The following is a 15,410-nucleotide window of genomic DNA, read 5'->3' as shown; positions in this document are numbered from 1 at the left end:
CTGTGTTCGTGACTTTGTGCAATAACAAGCTAATACTGAACACATTTGTGCTCATGACTTTTGTTCAATAACAAGGTAATGCACAGACTACTGTCTACATTTGTGTTGCAAAACATATACTTGAACTATGCTTGAACTAACTAATGTCCGCAAAGTGTATGTGCTGTATGTGTTTTCAAAGTGTACGTGTATTTGTCATGTTAAGCAGATGTCTAATGGTGCTGCTTGGTGCTCCTCATGAGCCCATAACCTTTGACCCATGAGGCCATAGCCTTTGCTATGAGACTCATAGCCTTTGCTTTATCAGAGAAATGTATGAAACCTATAACTAACTTAAATGTATTATTTCATATAAGAAACTCAATACTGTAATAGAAAAACCACCATATAATCCCCCCTCTGAGGCTGAAAAGCCTCACACTCCAATCAGGTGTTATCTGTCATGGTCCTGCCTTCTTGTTCATGATTTTTTAGTCTTGGGGCAGGATCGTGAAAGATCCCTTATGTTTAGTGTGAGAAGCCATGGGGTGTTTATCTTTTGATATTCCATGTGCCTTCTCGTGTCTTGTCATTGGCCCCTCTCGTTTCCTGTATTGTTTCCCGGCCGTGTTTCATTACCCTCACCTGCAATGTGTTTTTATCCCTCGTTTGTATTCCCTTTAAATAGTCCTCATGTTTCACTGTCTTGTTGCTCGTTCGTTGTGTATGGTTTGTGTATCTGTCCTTGTACCCTGTGCCCGTGTTCAGTCTCGTTGTAGAAGTCTTAGTTCCCTTTCTGTCGGTCTCTCGACTTTGTGTCGAACCGACAGAATGGGGTTTGTCTTGAGAACCTATCATCTTCTGAGTATTTAGAAAAGGCCAATGAAAATTGGCGAATGAAATTTGCATGCCGGGCTCCTCCCCGGATGTCCGCGTATAAGAGGGAAGCCGGCGTGCTCATTCATTCACCTTTTGTTCTTCAGAGCCTACGCATCTGGTGAGCTTCTCTACGATCAGGATGATCTTTCTTTCTGCTGGAATCTACGACGTGGACAGCGGATGGTCCCTTCCTGCAGTGACTCTCCCCTGGGCGTCTCGGCAGTTCCGGAGGTGTTCGAGCAAATTTCCTTTTCTAAAAGAGCAAATTTCTCCAGCGTGGCTTGTCCCGCTGTTCTCATGGGTGCAACACACTCATCGAGGAGGGGGACGGACACAATGCCTGCTTCCAGTACGCTGGGGCAGACGTTGTGGATACGTCCTGCCCGCACTGCGGGTGGTGACGATTCAGACGTTGCGTCACAGGTGGCTGTGTTCCCACGGGACTCAGCCACCACCTCATTTGCTCCCCGTTCCGTGGCGGCAGGACTACGGCCCTGCCATCCGCTATGGCAAGCAGCGAGGGTGATATGAGGATTACTGTGAGCGATAATCCGCCAACCACGGCTCACGGACCGTTCACACCTCATTTCGCTTGTCTGACCACTCCCCAAAAAAAGACGGTCCACCGTCTTATTCCGCAATCACGTATTCGGACACAATGCGTGATGATGAGAGGTCTCTTGCAGCATCGGGGGGTGACGTACTGCCATCCGACTCCGACGATTCTTCGGGCTCCCTCCCTCGGGGGGTCGAGCCCAGGAAAAAGCGGATGTCGAGATGTCGGCCATGCTTTCCCGGGCCGCCGTGAGTGTTGGGTTGCAGTGCCCGCACTGCCTCTCCCGGCGTTCGCGGCTGGCTACATGGCGCCTCGGGTTTGAGCGCGGCTCCAAGCCGCACCCGCCCCCAGTGCCGTGTTTACCGGAAGTGCATGAGGAACTTTGCAAGACCTGGAACGCCCCTTCCGGCACGTTTCACGTCAAACAAAGTTCTGTCACCCTCTCTTCCCTCGAGGTTGAGACAGCTGGAGGATGCGTCGGTGTCCCCAGGTGGAGTTGCCGCCGCGGTGCACTCGTGCCCGTAGGTGGCGGCCACCTGGGGGGGGGCTCGACCTAGACTCCCGTCCAAAGCATGTGGTGTCTCGGCATCTCTGGTGTCGAGAGCTTACATTGCGGCGGACCAGGCTGCATCCTCTCTCCACGCTATGGCTCCTGCCAGGCCAGGGCGTTGAGAGAGCTCCACGAGGGTAAGACCGACCCAGCGCTTAAGCAGGAACTCCGCGCCATCACCGACCTCGCTCTACGGGTGACCAAGGTGACCACGGGGGCCCTGGGTCGGACGATGTCCACACTTGTGGTCCATGAGGAACTCCTCTGGCCGATACTTGCGCAGATGAGTAACGCTGAGAAGGTCCGCTTTCTCGACGTACCCGTCTCGCAAGGGGGGGCTGGTTGGTGTTACTGTGGAGGGTTCTTGACAGTAAAAAGCAGCCCTCCGTGCCGCAACTCGGCCGCCTCGGCGTCGAGTCCCGTGCACTGTCTGCTTCCCAGCAGCCCTGGTCCTCTTCAACGCCCTCCAGTGACCTGGAGGAGACAGCGAAGAGGAGACCATCGCCCCATCAGCAGCCGCGGGCAGCGGCTGTCATGGGATCACCTCAGAGGGATCGAGGCTACCATTGGGCCCGACCCCAGCCATAGCGCTGGTAGGTCGGATATGGACGGTTCCTGCCCCGTCCCTCCATCTGCTGGCCCCCTCCGGGGGGCTAGCGCCCACTTACTCTCAAAAAGGAGAGTTCCTCTCTCTCTGGGTTACCTCAGCCGCTCTCACCCTCTGCACGATGGTGAACGGCAAACTCGACGTTGCGTCATGGCAAAGCGCAATGTCGAGTATAAACACCAGCCCTCAGCACTCTCAGTCAGACAGTGCGTTGAGCTGCGCAGTCGCCAGGCAGGAAATATGGCAGAGCCGATCTCCTCCCCGGGGGGCCTCCCCTGGCAAGGAATCCGTACTGCTAGCCATCGAACCACCCTCCGCGGGGGCGATGAAGCAGATCAACCTCTAGTCCCGTCACAGTTCTGGGAGCCCCCAGACTGTCAGGCGGGCTGAGGAAGACGATCCGTCTCGGCTACGCGATTCAGTCGCTACACGTCCGCCCAAGTTCCGGGACGTCCTTTTACCTCAGGCAGAGGCAGGGATGCCCCCGTACTTCAGGCGGAGGTCACCTCCCTTCTGGTGAAGGGAGCGATCGAGCCCGTCCCACCGGCCGAGGTGTTCAGCGGGTTTTACAGCCCGTACTGCATTGTCCCTAAGAAAGGCGGAGGGTTGCGCCCTATCTTGGGTCTGTGTGTTCTGAACAGGCACCTACACTAGCTGCCTTTCAGGAGGGTCACGCAGAAGCGCATCCTGGCGTCCGTCAGGCGTCAGTACTGGTTCATGGCAATCGACCTGAAGGACGCGTACTTTCATGTCTCGATCCTCCCTCGACTTCGGCCGTTCCGACGGTTCGCGTTCGAGGGACGGGCATATCAGTACAGGGTCCTCCCCTTCGGTCTGTCCCTGTCTCCACGAGTCTTTACGAAGGTCGTGGAAGCCGCCCTCCTTCCCCGTTGGGAAGGAGGTGTACGGGTACTAACTATCTCGACGACTGGCTCAAGTTTGGGCACACTCTCGAGATCTGTGGTGTACACACAGGGACCTGGTGCTCCGGCACCTAGATCGGTGGGGCCACAGGTCAACTGAGATAAGAGCAAGCTCTCCCCGGTGCATCCTCTTTCTCGGTATGGAACTCGACTCTGTCCTCATGGGCGGCCCCGCTCACCCCCAGGGGGGGGCGCGAGGACTAGCGTGCCAGGTCAGTGTTGAACTGCCTGAATTCAGACAGTCAGCGGTCCCCCTGTAACAGGAGGCTCCTGGGATTCATGGCATCCTCGGCGGGGTGGCCCCCCCTCGGGTCGATGCATATACGACCGCTCCAACACTGGCGGCAGAGTCAAGTTCCTTGGAGAGCGTGGCACACCGGCAGCAGGCGTTGGTCACACGCTTTTCTGCCGACACACCCTAAGGGGTGCCGTGTGCAACGGGCAAGCAGTGTCGGGGCGGTGGACGGGCCCCCGCCTGCGTTGGCATTCAACTGCCTAGAGTTGTGGGTTGTGCTACTTGCATTGAGTGACTTCCTCTCGTGCAGGGAAGCACGTGCTGGTCCGGTTGGACAGCACAGCTGCTGTGGCGTATTCTTCACTCACAGCAGCTATCATGACTCGCCCGACGCCTCCTCCTCTGGAGTCAGCATGTGATCAGCTCCCTGCGAGCCACACACATCCCAGGCGTCCTGAACCAGACAGCCGATGTGCTCTCTCGTCAGTTGACACCTTGCGGAGAGTGGCGACTCCCTCCCCGCGCAGCCGGCTCATTTGTGGTCCTGTTGCCTCCCCGAACTCCTCCCATGGTCCGCTTGGGTACTCCCTGTCCGAGGACCCTCGGCACGGATGCCCTTGCGCACAGCTGGCCGCGGGACAAGCGGAAGTACGCTTCCCCCCAGTGAGCCTCATTGCACAGGGCCTGTGCAAGGCCAGGGAAGAGGAGCATCAAGTGGTACTAGTTACGCCCCTTCGGCCTAACCAGGACTTGGTTCTCGGAGCTGAGGCTCTGACAACAACTCCCCCCTGGCCGCTCCCCCTGGCGGACAGCTTCCCCAGGGGAAGGGGCACGTTACGGCATCCCAGGCAAAACCTGGTCTTTATGTCTGGACGGGACGAGGAGATCCTGAGTGACCCACCCCCAGTCCGGTTGGGACGCCACTCAGGCTAAGGGCTTCGGCCACTGGACAGCTATACGCCCATAGGTGGCGTCTCTTCTCGTCCTGGTGCTCTTCTCACCGAGAAGACCTGCGGAGTTGCTCGGTCGGGTACGAGCTGTCCCGTCCTCAAGAGAGCGGGGGAGTAACCTCTCCCCCTCCACACTGGGAATGTATGTAGCCGCTACGGCCGCTCATCATGACCCAAGTGCTGGGTAGCCTCTGGGACAGCACGGCCTGGTCATTAGGTTCCTAAGGGGCGCGAGAGGGTGACCACCTTTCCGCGCTCCGTACCCTCTTGCGACCTAGGTGGCGGGCCTCAAGAGGCCCCGCCCCCTTCGAGCCTCTCCGGGTTGCCGCTCTTTCTCAGTCTTGATAAAGACGGCTTTCCGCATGGCGCTCACCTCCAAGAGGGTAGGGGATCTACAAGCACCCTCCGTGTCCACAGATTGCCTAGAACTCGGGGCCGGGATTCTCACGTTATCTTGAGACCCCGCCCCGGCTACGTGCCCAAGGTTCCCACCACTCTCCCGAGAGACCAGGTGGTGAACCTGCAGGCGCTCCCCACCGGGGAGGAAGACCCAACCTATCCGTGTTGTGTCCAGTACGCGCACGGCGCCTCTACTTGGACCGCACGCAGAGCCCAGAAGCTCTGAGCAGCTCTTTGTCTGTTTCGGAGGTCAGCAGGAGGGCTGTCTCCAAACAGAGGCTGGCGCACTGGATCGTGGATGCCCTCGTTAGGGCATACCGATCTCATTTCGCCCCTGCCCGTTGGGGGTGAGGCACACCCCTCGTGGGCACTGGCTCAGGGCGCCTCTCTGGCAGACATCTGCAGAGCTGCGGGTTGGGCTATGCCTAACAACTCCGTGAGGTTCTAATACCTACGCGCGGAACCGGTGTCAGCCCGCATCCTGGCAAGGTGTGGGACCGGCAGCCGGTAGGGCATACGCCTGCGGAAGCCCTTCCCCCTCCGGGGGGAGCAGTGGCGATCCCGCCTCACTTCTTTCCCCTCGGGTAAAGAACAGGCATTCCATCCATCACTAAGCACCCTTCCAGGGGACAGGCTGGGCAGAGCAGCCCTGCCCCCTTAGGCCGGGGAACAGTTGAGTTATCTCCCACATGGCTCTAACCGGACCTAGTGCTCCAGACGTGGTAACCCCCCCTCCGTGGGCTGTTCCGTCTGATGTATCCTCATGAATGGTTCCCACCTTGGCAACCCATGACCTCCCCAGGTGGACTCCCACCTTGCGGTTAACTCCTGCAGTCCGCACATTCCTCCCATGAGTTCTCCCCTGATGGTGAGACCATGTGGTGTCTCCACTAATTCCTCCCTACGGTAGGTAGTGGCCTCTGCAGCGTTTTTCCCCCAGGGGGAATAATGCTTACCCAGTGGCCCGTACGGTGCCGGGCGGCTTCTCGCCATTTAGAGAATTAGGCCTCCGCCCGTGACGGCCGGCGTTAGGGGGCTTCCCAACTTTTTGTGGAAAGCTCTGGGTCCCCCTTCCTCTCCACTGGAAGGTCATAATTTCGCGTTAGCGTGTTCGTCTGACTCGCCCAGGCCAGTCAACGTCGCTCCGCAGAGATTGTGACGCGGCTCAGTGCTGTGGCGTTTTCCATAGGAACCCCATTCTGTCGGTTCGACACAACGTCGAGAGACCGACAGAAAGGGAACGTCTTGGTTACGGATGTAACCTCGGTTCCCTGATGGAGGGAACGAGACGTTGTGTCCCTCATGCCACAACACTGGCCGCCCACCCCAGCGGTCGGGGGAGGATGCTTTAGGCTCCTCAGACCAAAGGTGAATGAATGAGCACGCCGGCTTCCCTCTTATACCCGGACATCCGGGGAGGAGCCCGGCATGCAAATTTCATTCGCCAATTTTCATTGGCCTTTTCTAAATACTCAGAAGATGATAGGTTCTCAAGACAAACCCCATTCTGTCGGTTCGACACAACGTCTCGTTCCTTCCATCAGGGAACCGAGGTTACATCCGTAACCAAGACGTTTTCCTGGTTCCTTGCCCTGCCTGTGTTCCCTTCCATGTTTTTTTTTTGGTAAGACGTTGTGTCATTGTTTTATAGTTAGTTTATTTGTGGTTCCTGTCTTTTTGTTTTGCCCCCTCGTGGGAAGTCTTTTGTTTTGCATTTATATATATATATTCTTAGTTCAGTTTTCCCCATTGAGGGTTTTGTTTTGTTTTTGTCTCTTAATAAACACAACTCTGTTTACCCCTTCACCTCTGGCTGCCTGCAATTGGGTTCTTCTCCATGCATACCATGACATTATCCTTAAGTATAGGGAGTTTTAGACTAACATAAAATATAATATCATAAAATAGATAAAACGTTATTTTTTTAATTGCATGTGCATTCAGTGAATGATATAATAATAGTTAGGTTATTAGCAAGCAATATATGTAAAAAAAAATCATTCCACAATTCTGTAAATACTTCATAACATGAGTATTTCTGTTTTTAAACCATCTAAGCTTTAGTAATTATTGACCCTTAGTCAATATTAGCATATGTTCGGTCGTTATCCATGCTATGTTGTGACACAGCATATACTACCATCTGGACCGGGACAGTGGCTTCAGCTGCCCATTAAAATGACTTCATTATGCATGGCCAAATACATAATGTCAATAGTATGATGCAATTATGCAATCCGCTAGTAACATTAAATTCTTCATATTGGTAAAAACATTTGCAATCCAGTCCCAGTTAAAAGTTTTTGAGGTAACCTCAGATTTGGTCAAAGTCTCAACCATTAAAGAGATGTTCTTCATTCCTTCGTCGATGAGATGTCCATCCGCGTCGTTCTCTGGAATATAAGTGTAGCAGGTTTCTCCAATTACCGCACAAACTCCTCCTTTCGCAGCTGTCAACTGGTCCAAGACCATGCGATTTTGCAACACTGTCAATCGTAGTCCATGTAGCTCTTCCTTGATGCCTTCCATTACAATGTTCGTTGTGTTCATAAATGACGTAAGCTCAAATCTGGTGATCTCAACTTCATTAATCAACGAGCTCACACCCAACATTGAACTTAAAGCAGCTGCAATCTTTTCAGCCAGTGTCCATATACGATGATTCTTTGGTACCGGACTGTCTCCTAGAAAGTAGAACAGTCCTCGCCGTGTCCTAGTCTTCTGGGTCATCGAGTCATGCGGTATGACGATTGCTCCTCCATGTAACTTTACTAGGGAACACAGTCATGTCCAGTTCCTCGGTAGAGATAAGTACAGTCGGCACCCACACAGCCAGTAGTTGTCTTGTATGATTCCAGCGCCTCTTTCATGCGGAACATGTAGCATAGAACAATGTGCTGCGCACCGCCTCCGTTCTGCTTCAGTGTAGACCAGATACTAGTATGCAATCACAGGTTGAGTCAGGTCTTCGCTCAGCAGTTCTCGACGGTGAAGAAGCAGACGGAGGCGATTAGCCATATCCTACCCCACCGGGACTCGGCCGCCCGCAGGCCTTAGAGTTCCCGTGCGGCCTCTGCTCCCCAGCAGCCCCGGCCCTCTTCGAAGCCAGCTCCAGTTCCAGCGCTCCCTACCCAGGCGGCACCCCGGAAAAGGGCGTCGAAGGGGAGACCACCACCCCGTCAGCAACCTTCGATGAAGAAGCAACCCTGACGGGAAGACCCCAGGGAGGTTAACACCATCGGGCCCGATCCCAGCCATATCATCGCTGGACGGTCGATCCGGGGCGGTTCCTGCCCCGTTCCAACATCAGCTAGGCCCCTACGGGGGCGAGGCGCAACATCGAATGTATTTTGCAGCCCTCAGCACTCTCAAATCGACGGTGCGTGGAGCTGCATCGCCAGGCAGGCAAACCAGCAGAGCCAGTCTTCTTCCCGGAGGCCCGCCCCCGGCGAGAGACCCGCACTGCCAGCCATCGAACCACCCCCCGGGGGGTCGATGAAGCAGATTGTTCCCTTAGTCCCTCTGTCACGGTCCCTGGGAACTTGGCTCGAGCTTCCCACACCGTCACGGTGGCTGAGAAGAACGATCTGTCTCGGCTACGCGATCCAGTGTCAGGATTGGTTCATGGCAATCGACCTGAAGGACACTTACTTTCATGTCTCGATTCTCCCTCGTCACCGCCCGTTCCTACGGTTCGCTTTCGAGGGTCGGGCATATCAGTACAGAGTCCTCCCCTTCGGTCTGTCTCTGGAGGCCGCCCTCTCTCCCCTCAGGGAGAGGGGTGTGAGGGTACTCAACTATCTCGACGACTGGCTTATCTTGGCACACTCGCAAGATCTGTTGTGTGCACACAGGGACCTGGTGCTCCGGCACCTAGATCGATTGGGACTACAGGTCAAGCGAGAGAAGAGCAAGCTCTCCCCTGTGCAGAGCATCCTCTATGTTGGTATGGAACTCAACTCTGTCACCATGACAGCACGACTGTCCGCAGTACGCGCCCAGTCGGTGTTGAACTGCCTGGATCCTTTCACGCAGTCAGCGGTTCCCCTGAAACTATTTCAGAGGCTCCTGGGACACATGGCATCCTCGGCGGCGGTGATACCCCTCGGGTTGATGCACATGAGGCCGCTCCAACACTGGTTCCAGAGTCGAGTTCCCTGGAGAGCGTGGCACACCGGCAGCAGGCAGATGGTGATTACGCCTCGCTGCTGACGCACCCTAACCCTGTGGTCTTCCATGACCTTCCTTCGGGCAGGGGTCCCCATAGGGCAGGTTACGAGGCATGTCGTGGTGACAACGGACGCCTCCCTGCAGGGTTGTGGTGCAGTGTGCAACGGGCATGCAGTGTCGGGGCTTTGGACAGGCCCCCGCCTACGCTGGCATATCAATTGCCTAGAGTTGTGGGCCATGCTACTCGCACTGAAGAGGCTGCAGCCTCTCGTGCAGGGCAAGCACGTGCTGGTCCGGTCGGACAGCACTACTGCAGTAGCGTATATCAATCGTCAGGGTGGCGTTCGCTCACTGCAATTAACACGATTCGCCCGACGCCTCCTCTGGTGGAGTCAGCAGGTGACCCGTTCCCTGCGTGCCACGTATATCCCAGGCGACCTGAATCAGACAGCCGACGCGCTCTCTCGTCAGTCTACACCTCGCAGAGAGTGGCGACTCCACCCCCGCGCAGTCCAGCTCATTTGGGTGCAGTTCGGGCAGGCCCAGGTAGACCTGTTTGCCTCCCTCGAAACCACCCATTGCCCACTTTGGTACTCTCTGACCGAGGGCCCCCTCGGCACGGATCCCCTAGCGCACAGCAGGCCGTGGGACAAGTGGAAGTACTCCTTCCCCCCAGTGAGCCTCATTGCACAGACCCTGTGCAAGGTCAGGGAAGAGGAGCAACAAGTGTTACTCGTTGCGCCACACTGGCCCGACCGGACTTGGTTCTCGGAGCTAATGCTCTAGACGACAGCTCCCCCCTGGCCGATTCCCCTGACGAAGGACCTGTTTTCCCAGGGGAAGGGCACGTTATGGCATCCCAGGCCAGACCTCTGGAACCTCCATGTCTGGCCCCTGGACGGGACGAGGAGATCCTGAGTGGTCTGCCCCCGGCGGTGGTAGCTACCATTTCTCAGGCTAGGGCACCTGCCACTAGGCGACTGTACGCCTACAAGTGGCGCCTCTTCTCAACCTGGTGTGCTTCTCGAGGAGAATACCCACGGAGTTGTGCGATCGGGTCCGTGCTGTCCTTCCTACAAGAGAGACTCGAGACTAACCTCTCCCCCTCCACACTGAAAGTGTATGTAGCCGCCATTGCTGCTCATCACAACTCAGTTGTTGGGAAGTCTCTAGGGAAGCACGACCTGGTCATTAGATTCCTAAGGGGCGCGAGGAGGCGTAGCCCACCTCGTCCGCACTCCATACCTTCTTGGGACCTGGATGTGGCCCTTACAGGTCTCACCAGGCCCCCCTTCGAGCCCCTAGGGGATGCTGTTCTTCCTCATCTCACGATGAAGACGGTTCTCCTTATGGCGCTCGCCTCCATCAAGAGGGTAGGGGATCTACAGGCTTTCTCCGTGTCCCCTGACTGCCTAGAATTCGGACCCAGGGATTCTCATGTTATTCTCATTCTCACAGGCGCTCCCCACTGGGGAGGAAGACCCAACCCCGTCCGTGTTGTGTCCAGTACGCGCGCTGCGCCTCTACTTAGACCGCACACAGAGCTTCAGGAGCTCGGATCAGCTCTTTGTCTGTTTCGGAGGTCAGCAGCAGGGGAGAGCTGTCTCCAAGCAGAGGTTGGCCCACTGGATTGTGGACGCTGTCAAGGCAGTTTACCAATCCCTAAATCGCCCGGGGTCCCCGGGGCTGAGGGCCCACTCCACCCGTGTAGCCTCCTCTTGGGCTTTGGCACGGGGGGCCTCTCTCGCAGACATTTGCAGAGCTGCGGGTTGGGCTACACCCAACACCTTCGCGAGGTTTTACAACCTCCGCGTAGAGCCGGTTTCAGCCCGCGTCCTGCATGGCCACATGTAGGAACGGCAACTGGTAGGGTGTACGCCTTTTCGTTTCTTTTCCCCCTCTCTCGAGTGGGTCAGTATACCGATTCAGCCTCCCTTCTTTTCCCACTGGGCGAAGAACAGGCACTCCATCCATCACTAAGCAAGCACCTTCTGGGGCGGGCTGGGCAGAGCAGCCCTGCCCCTTAGGCCGGGTATCGCCGGAGTTATTCGCAACATAGCTCTAACCGGACCTAGTGCTACCAGACGTTGCAACCCCCCAGTAGGGCGGTTCCGTCTGATGTCCGCCGCCTGTGAGGCCGAAGGTAGGGTCCTTCCCACCTTTTAAGAAAGCTCTGGGACCCCCTACCTACCCACTGGTAGGTTACAATTTCGCGGTAGCGCTCACGGCTGACACACCCAGGCCAGTCACCGTTGCTTCGTTGAGATTGTGACAGGGCACAGTGTTATGGCGTTTTCCATTGGAACCCCATCTGTCGGTTCGACACAACGTCGAGAGACCGACAGAAAGGGAACGTCTTGGTTACATTTGTAACCTCGGTTCCCTGATGGAGGGAACGAGACGTTGTGTCCTCTTGCCACAACACGTGCTGTCCACTGCAGCAGTCGTGAGAGGTCTCAGGCTCCTCAGAACTAAGGTGAATGAATGATGCATGCCGTCTCCCTTTTATACCCGGATTTCCGGGGCGGAGTCCGGAATGCAAATTTCATTTGCCAATTTTCATTGGCCTTTTCTAAGTAGTCGGAAGCGATTGGTTCTCAGGGACGAACCCCATCTGTCGGTTCGACACAACGTCGAGAGACCGACAGAAAGGGAACTGAGGTTACAAACGTAACCGAGACGATCTGCGGTGTATTTTGAAGTGAAACTTCACAGACACATTCTGTGGACCTCTAAGATTTACATTACATTTGGGTAAAAGTAGAAAGAAACTTCTCCTTTAATAAAGTTCATGTCATGAACTCGGGTGAGGTGAGAGACAAAGGACCCAAGTGTAGACAGGGACGTAAGGGGTTAACAAGACTTTTAATGAATAATTAACAAAACTCAAAACAAAGACCCACGTGGGGGTAAACATAACAAAACAAGAACAAGATTAACTAAACTGACAAGACTAAACTAATAACACAACGAATAGGAACACTACAAACTAGACTAACTAACAAGACAAGAACTCACCCACACGACACAGTGCAACATAACAGAACAATGATCCGACACCAGTCAGAGAACACAGGGGCATTAAATAGAGGGACAAATCAAAGGGGAACAGGTGTGGGTCATGAACTAATAAACAACCAATAACGAGAGATACAAAAGGGCGGGAACACAGACAAGGACCGAAGAGAGTATCGAAGGCCGACAGGGTCAAAATGACTCTCTCCACACATAACAAGGGATCCTGCCGTGATTCTACCACAAGATCAAGAAAGACATGACACGATGAGCCAGAATCACGACAGAACCCCCGCCTTAAGGAGCGATATCCTGACGCTCCAAAAGGCACAAACAAGACAAGACAATGACAAAAACCATAATACAAGACATGACAAAAACATGATACATAAAAAACCAAACACTGACATGGTGCCGGCTGGAATGCCGGCTGGACAGTACATAGCGCCGGCTGGATGGCAGGCTGGACAGTACATGGTGCCGGCTGGATGGCCGGCTAGACAGTACATGGCGCTGGCTGGATGGCCGGCTGGACAACATGGTGCCGGCTGGAAGGCCGGCTGGACAGGACATGGCACCGGCTCGACGGCCGGCTCGACTGTACATGGCGCCGGCTGGATGGCCGGCTGGACAGGACATGGCGCCGGCTCGACGGCCGGCTCGACTGGACAGGGCGCCGGCTGGATGGCCGGCTGGACAACACGTGGCGCCGGCTGGGAGGCCGGCTGGACAGGATGGGCCGGGGGCCGACATGCCGTCGACGCTATACATGGCGCCGGCTGGAACGGCCGGCTGGACATGCCGGCTGGACACTGGCGCCGGCTGGATGGCCGGCTGGGAGACCGCTATCACCGGCTGGGCAGGCCTGGATGTCGACATGACAGGACAGGATGTCGGCGGCTGGGCAGCGCTCTCTGGCAGCTGGGCAGCATCTCCGACGGCTGGGCAGCGCTCTCTGGCAGCTGGGCAGCAAACAAGGACAAACACACACAAACAGTCGACTCGACAGGCCTGGGCACCAGCTGGGAGGCCGGCAGGGATCTGCAGCGGGAACAGGACACCGGCGGCCTCAACCCTGGAGGGGAATCCGACGACCTCAACCCTGGAAGGGAGCCCGGGGTCTCGATCCAGCCGGCGTCCAGTCCGGTGATCCAGCCGGCGTCCAGTCCGGTGATCCAGCCGGCGTCCAGTCCGGTGATCCAGCCGGCGTCCAGTCCGGTGATCCAGCCGGCGTCCAGTCCGGTGATCCAGCCGGCGTCCAGTCCGGTGATCCAGCCGGCGTCCAGTCCGGTGATCCAGCCGGCGTCCAGTCCGGTGATCCAGCCGGCGTCCAGTCCGGTGATCCAGCCGGCGTCCAGTCCGGTGATCCAGCCGGCGTCCAGTCCGGCCAGCCGGCCTTCCAGCCGGCTCAAGCCATGTCCAGCCGGCCTTCCAGCCGGCGTCAAGCCTGTCCAGCCGGCCTTCCAGCCGGCGTCAAGCCCTGTCCAGCCTGGCCCCTGGGAAACTCCCAGGGCCAAGGACTGTTCCCCCCAGGACTCCCCCTAAGTCCCCCAGGACTTCGCGCCCTAGAGCGCAGCCGGGGACTGGGACTTCTCCCCACCCCCATGAACTGCCCCCTATGGGCCCTTGTTTTGCCCCACCCCCCCTCCCATGTTTGTTATTTTTATTGTCGCACCCCAACCCCATTGTCATTTTGTCTTGTTTGCCACTGATTCTGTTCTCCATGTTTTGTCTGGTCTTGTCTTTGTCTCAGTCTGCCTTGTCTTGTCCGTCTACCCCTTGGTGAGCACCTGGAGGTGCTCATTAAAGGGGGGGCCTCTGTCATGGCTCTGCTTCCTTAGTCATGTTTTTCTTGGTCCTGTAGCAGAGCCATGACAAAGTCTTTGGTTATGTGTGGAGAGAAACATATTGTTGTCCGTTTGACTATAATATACGTTCTCTCCAGTGTCTTGTCATTGGCCCCATTCCTCTCGTTTCCTCGTTATGTTTCCCTGAGTGTTTAATGTCCCACACCTGTCCCATGTCGTTATCCCTCGTTTGTGTTCCTATATTTACCCTCATGTTTCTTTGTCCTGTGCTCGTGTATTGTGTATGTGTTCATGCTGTCGCCCGTATTCCTGTGTCCTCCCTTGTTTGAGAACTGTGAGTTTTGTGTTTTTGCTTTAGTTTTATCCTGCCTTGTTTTATTTTAAGACGTTGTGTCGTGTTTTTTAGTTAGAGTTTTGCTGTTCTTGTTTTTCCTTTTGCCCCCACGTGGGAAGTCTTTTTGTTTAATACTGATTCTTAGTTTCGTTTTTCCCCCCATCGAGGGTGTTTAGTTTGTGTTTTTGTAAAGAATAAATATATCTTGTTTAACCCCTTCACTGCCTGCCTGCGCTTGGGTTCTCTTCCACCACGCTCTGACCGTGACAGTTCAATTGTTGTGTTAGAAAGTTGTGTAATAGGTCCAGAAGTACAAATTGATGTCCGTATGTGATAATGTCAAATATCCAGTAACATCGATCAGCTTGTAGATGAAAGGTGAGTCTGGTTCTCTCGGACATATTAGTTCTTCTGAGTTATTTTCTGTTGTCAAGATGGATTTTCAATGTGGTCGTGAAGGCTTGTCAAGATGCTTGGATCGTTCATGTCGCGTCGCTTTGTGCACGCCCAGGGACCCACACTCCAGCTAGCCCAGATGGAAGTAGTCTGGGTGACGCTGTCTTCAAATTTAACAGCCACTGGCCCTGTACCGTTGGCGCCACCACTTGCTGCTATGTAGATCAGGTTCAGCAGTTCAGTTGGTTGGCAGCTTCTCGGAATCTGACCACCAGGTGCACGCATTGATTATATCAATAAAATAATAAATGAAAAGTATGTATATATAAAATAATAAATAAAAAATACATTTTATATATTTTAAATGCAAAAACATTAAACAAAACAAAATATCTAGCTGTCTGCCTTACCAATTCTATGAAGCTATTGTTGTGGAAAAATATCAGTCTTGTAGTTCAAAAAATCTCTCAGACAAAGAAGGTCCGGGTGTCAAGGGGTTAACTTTATTTGCTCGAGTCAAACAAAGTGAGATGTTCCAAGTCATCTAAAAACCAAGTGTTTTCAGTCTACAGTTATAGTAAAATGTCTTAAAGGTGGTCCTTTCTAAAA

This window comes from Triplophysa rosa, unplaced genomic scaffold (genome assembly GCF_024868665.1).
Source record: "Triplophysa rosa unplaced genomic scaffold, Trosa_1v2 scaffold54_ERROPOS2303913, whole genome shotgun sequence".
NCBI lineage: Eukaryota > Metazoa > Chordata > Actinopteri > Cypriniformes > Nemacheilidae > Triplophysa > Triplophysa rosa.
The sequence above is the reverse complement of the archived record's forward strand: the minus strand, read 5'-3'. Positions refer to the sequence as shown.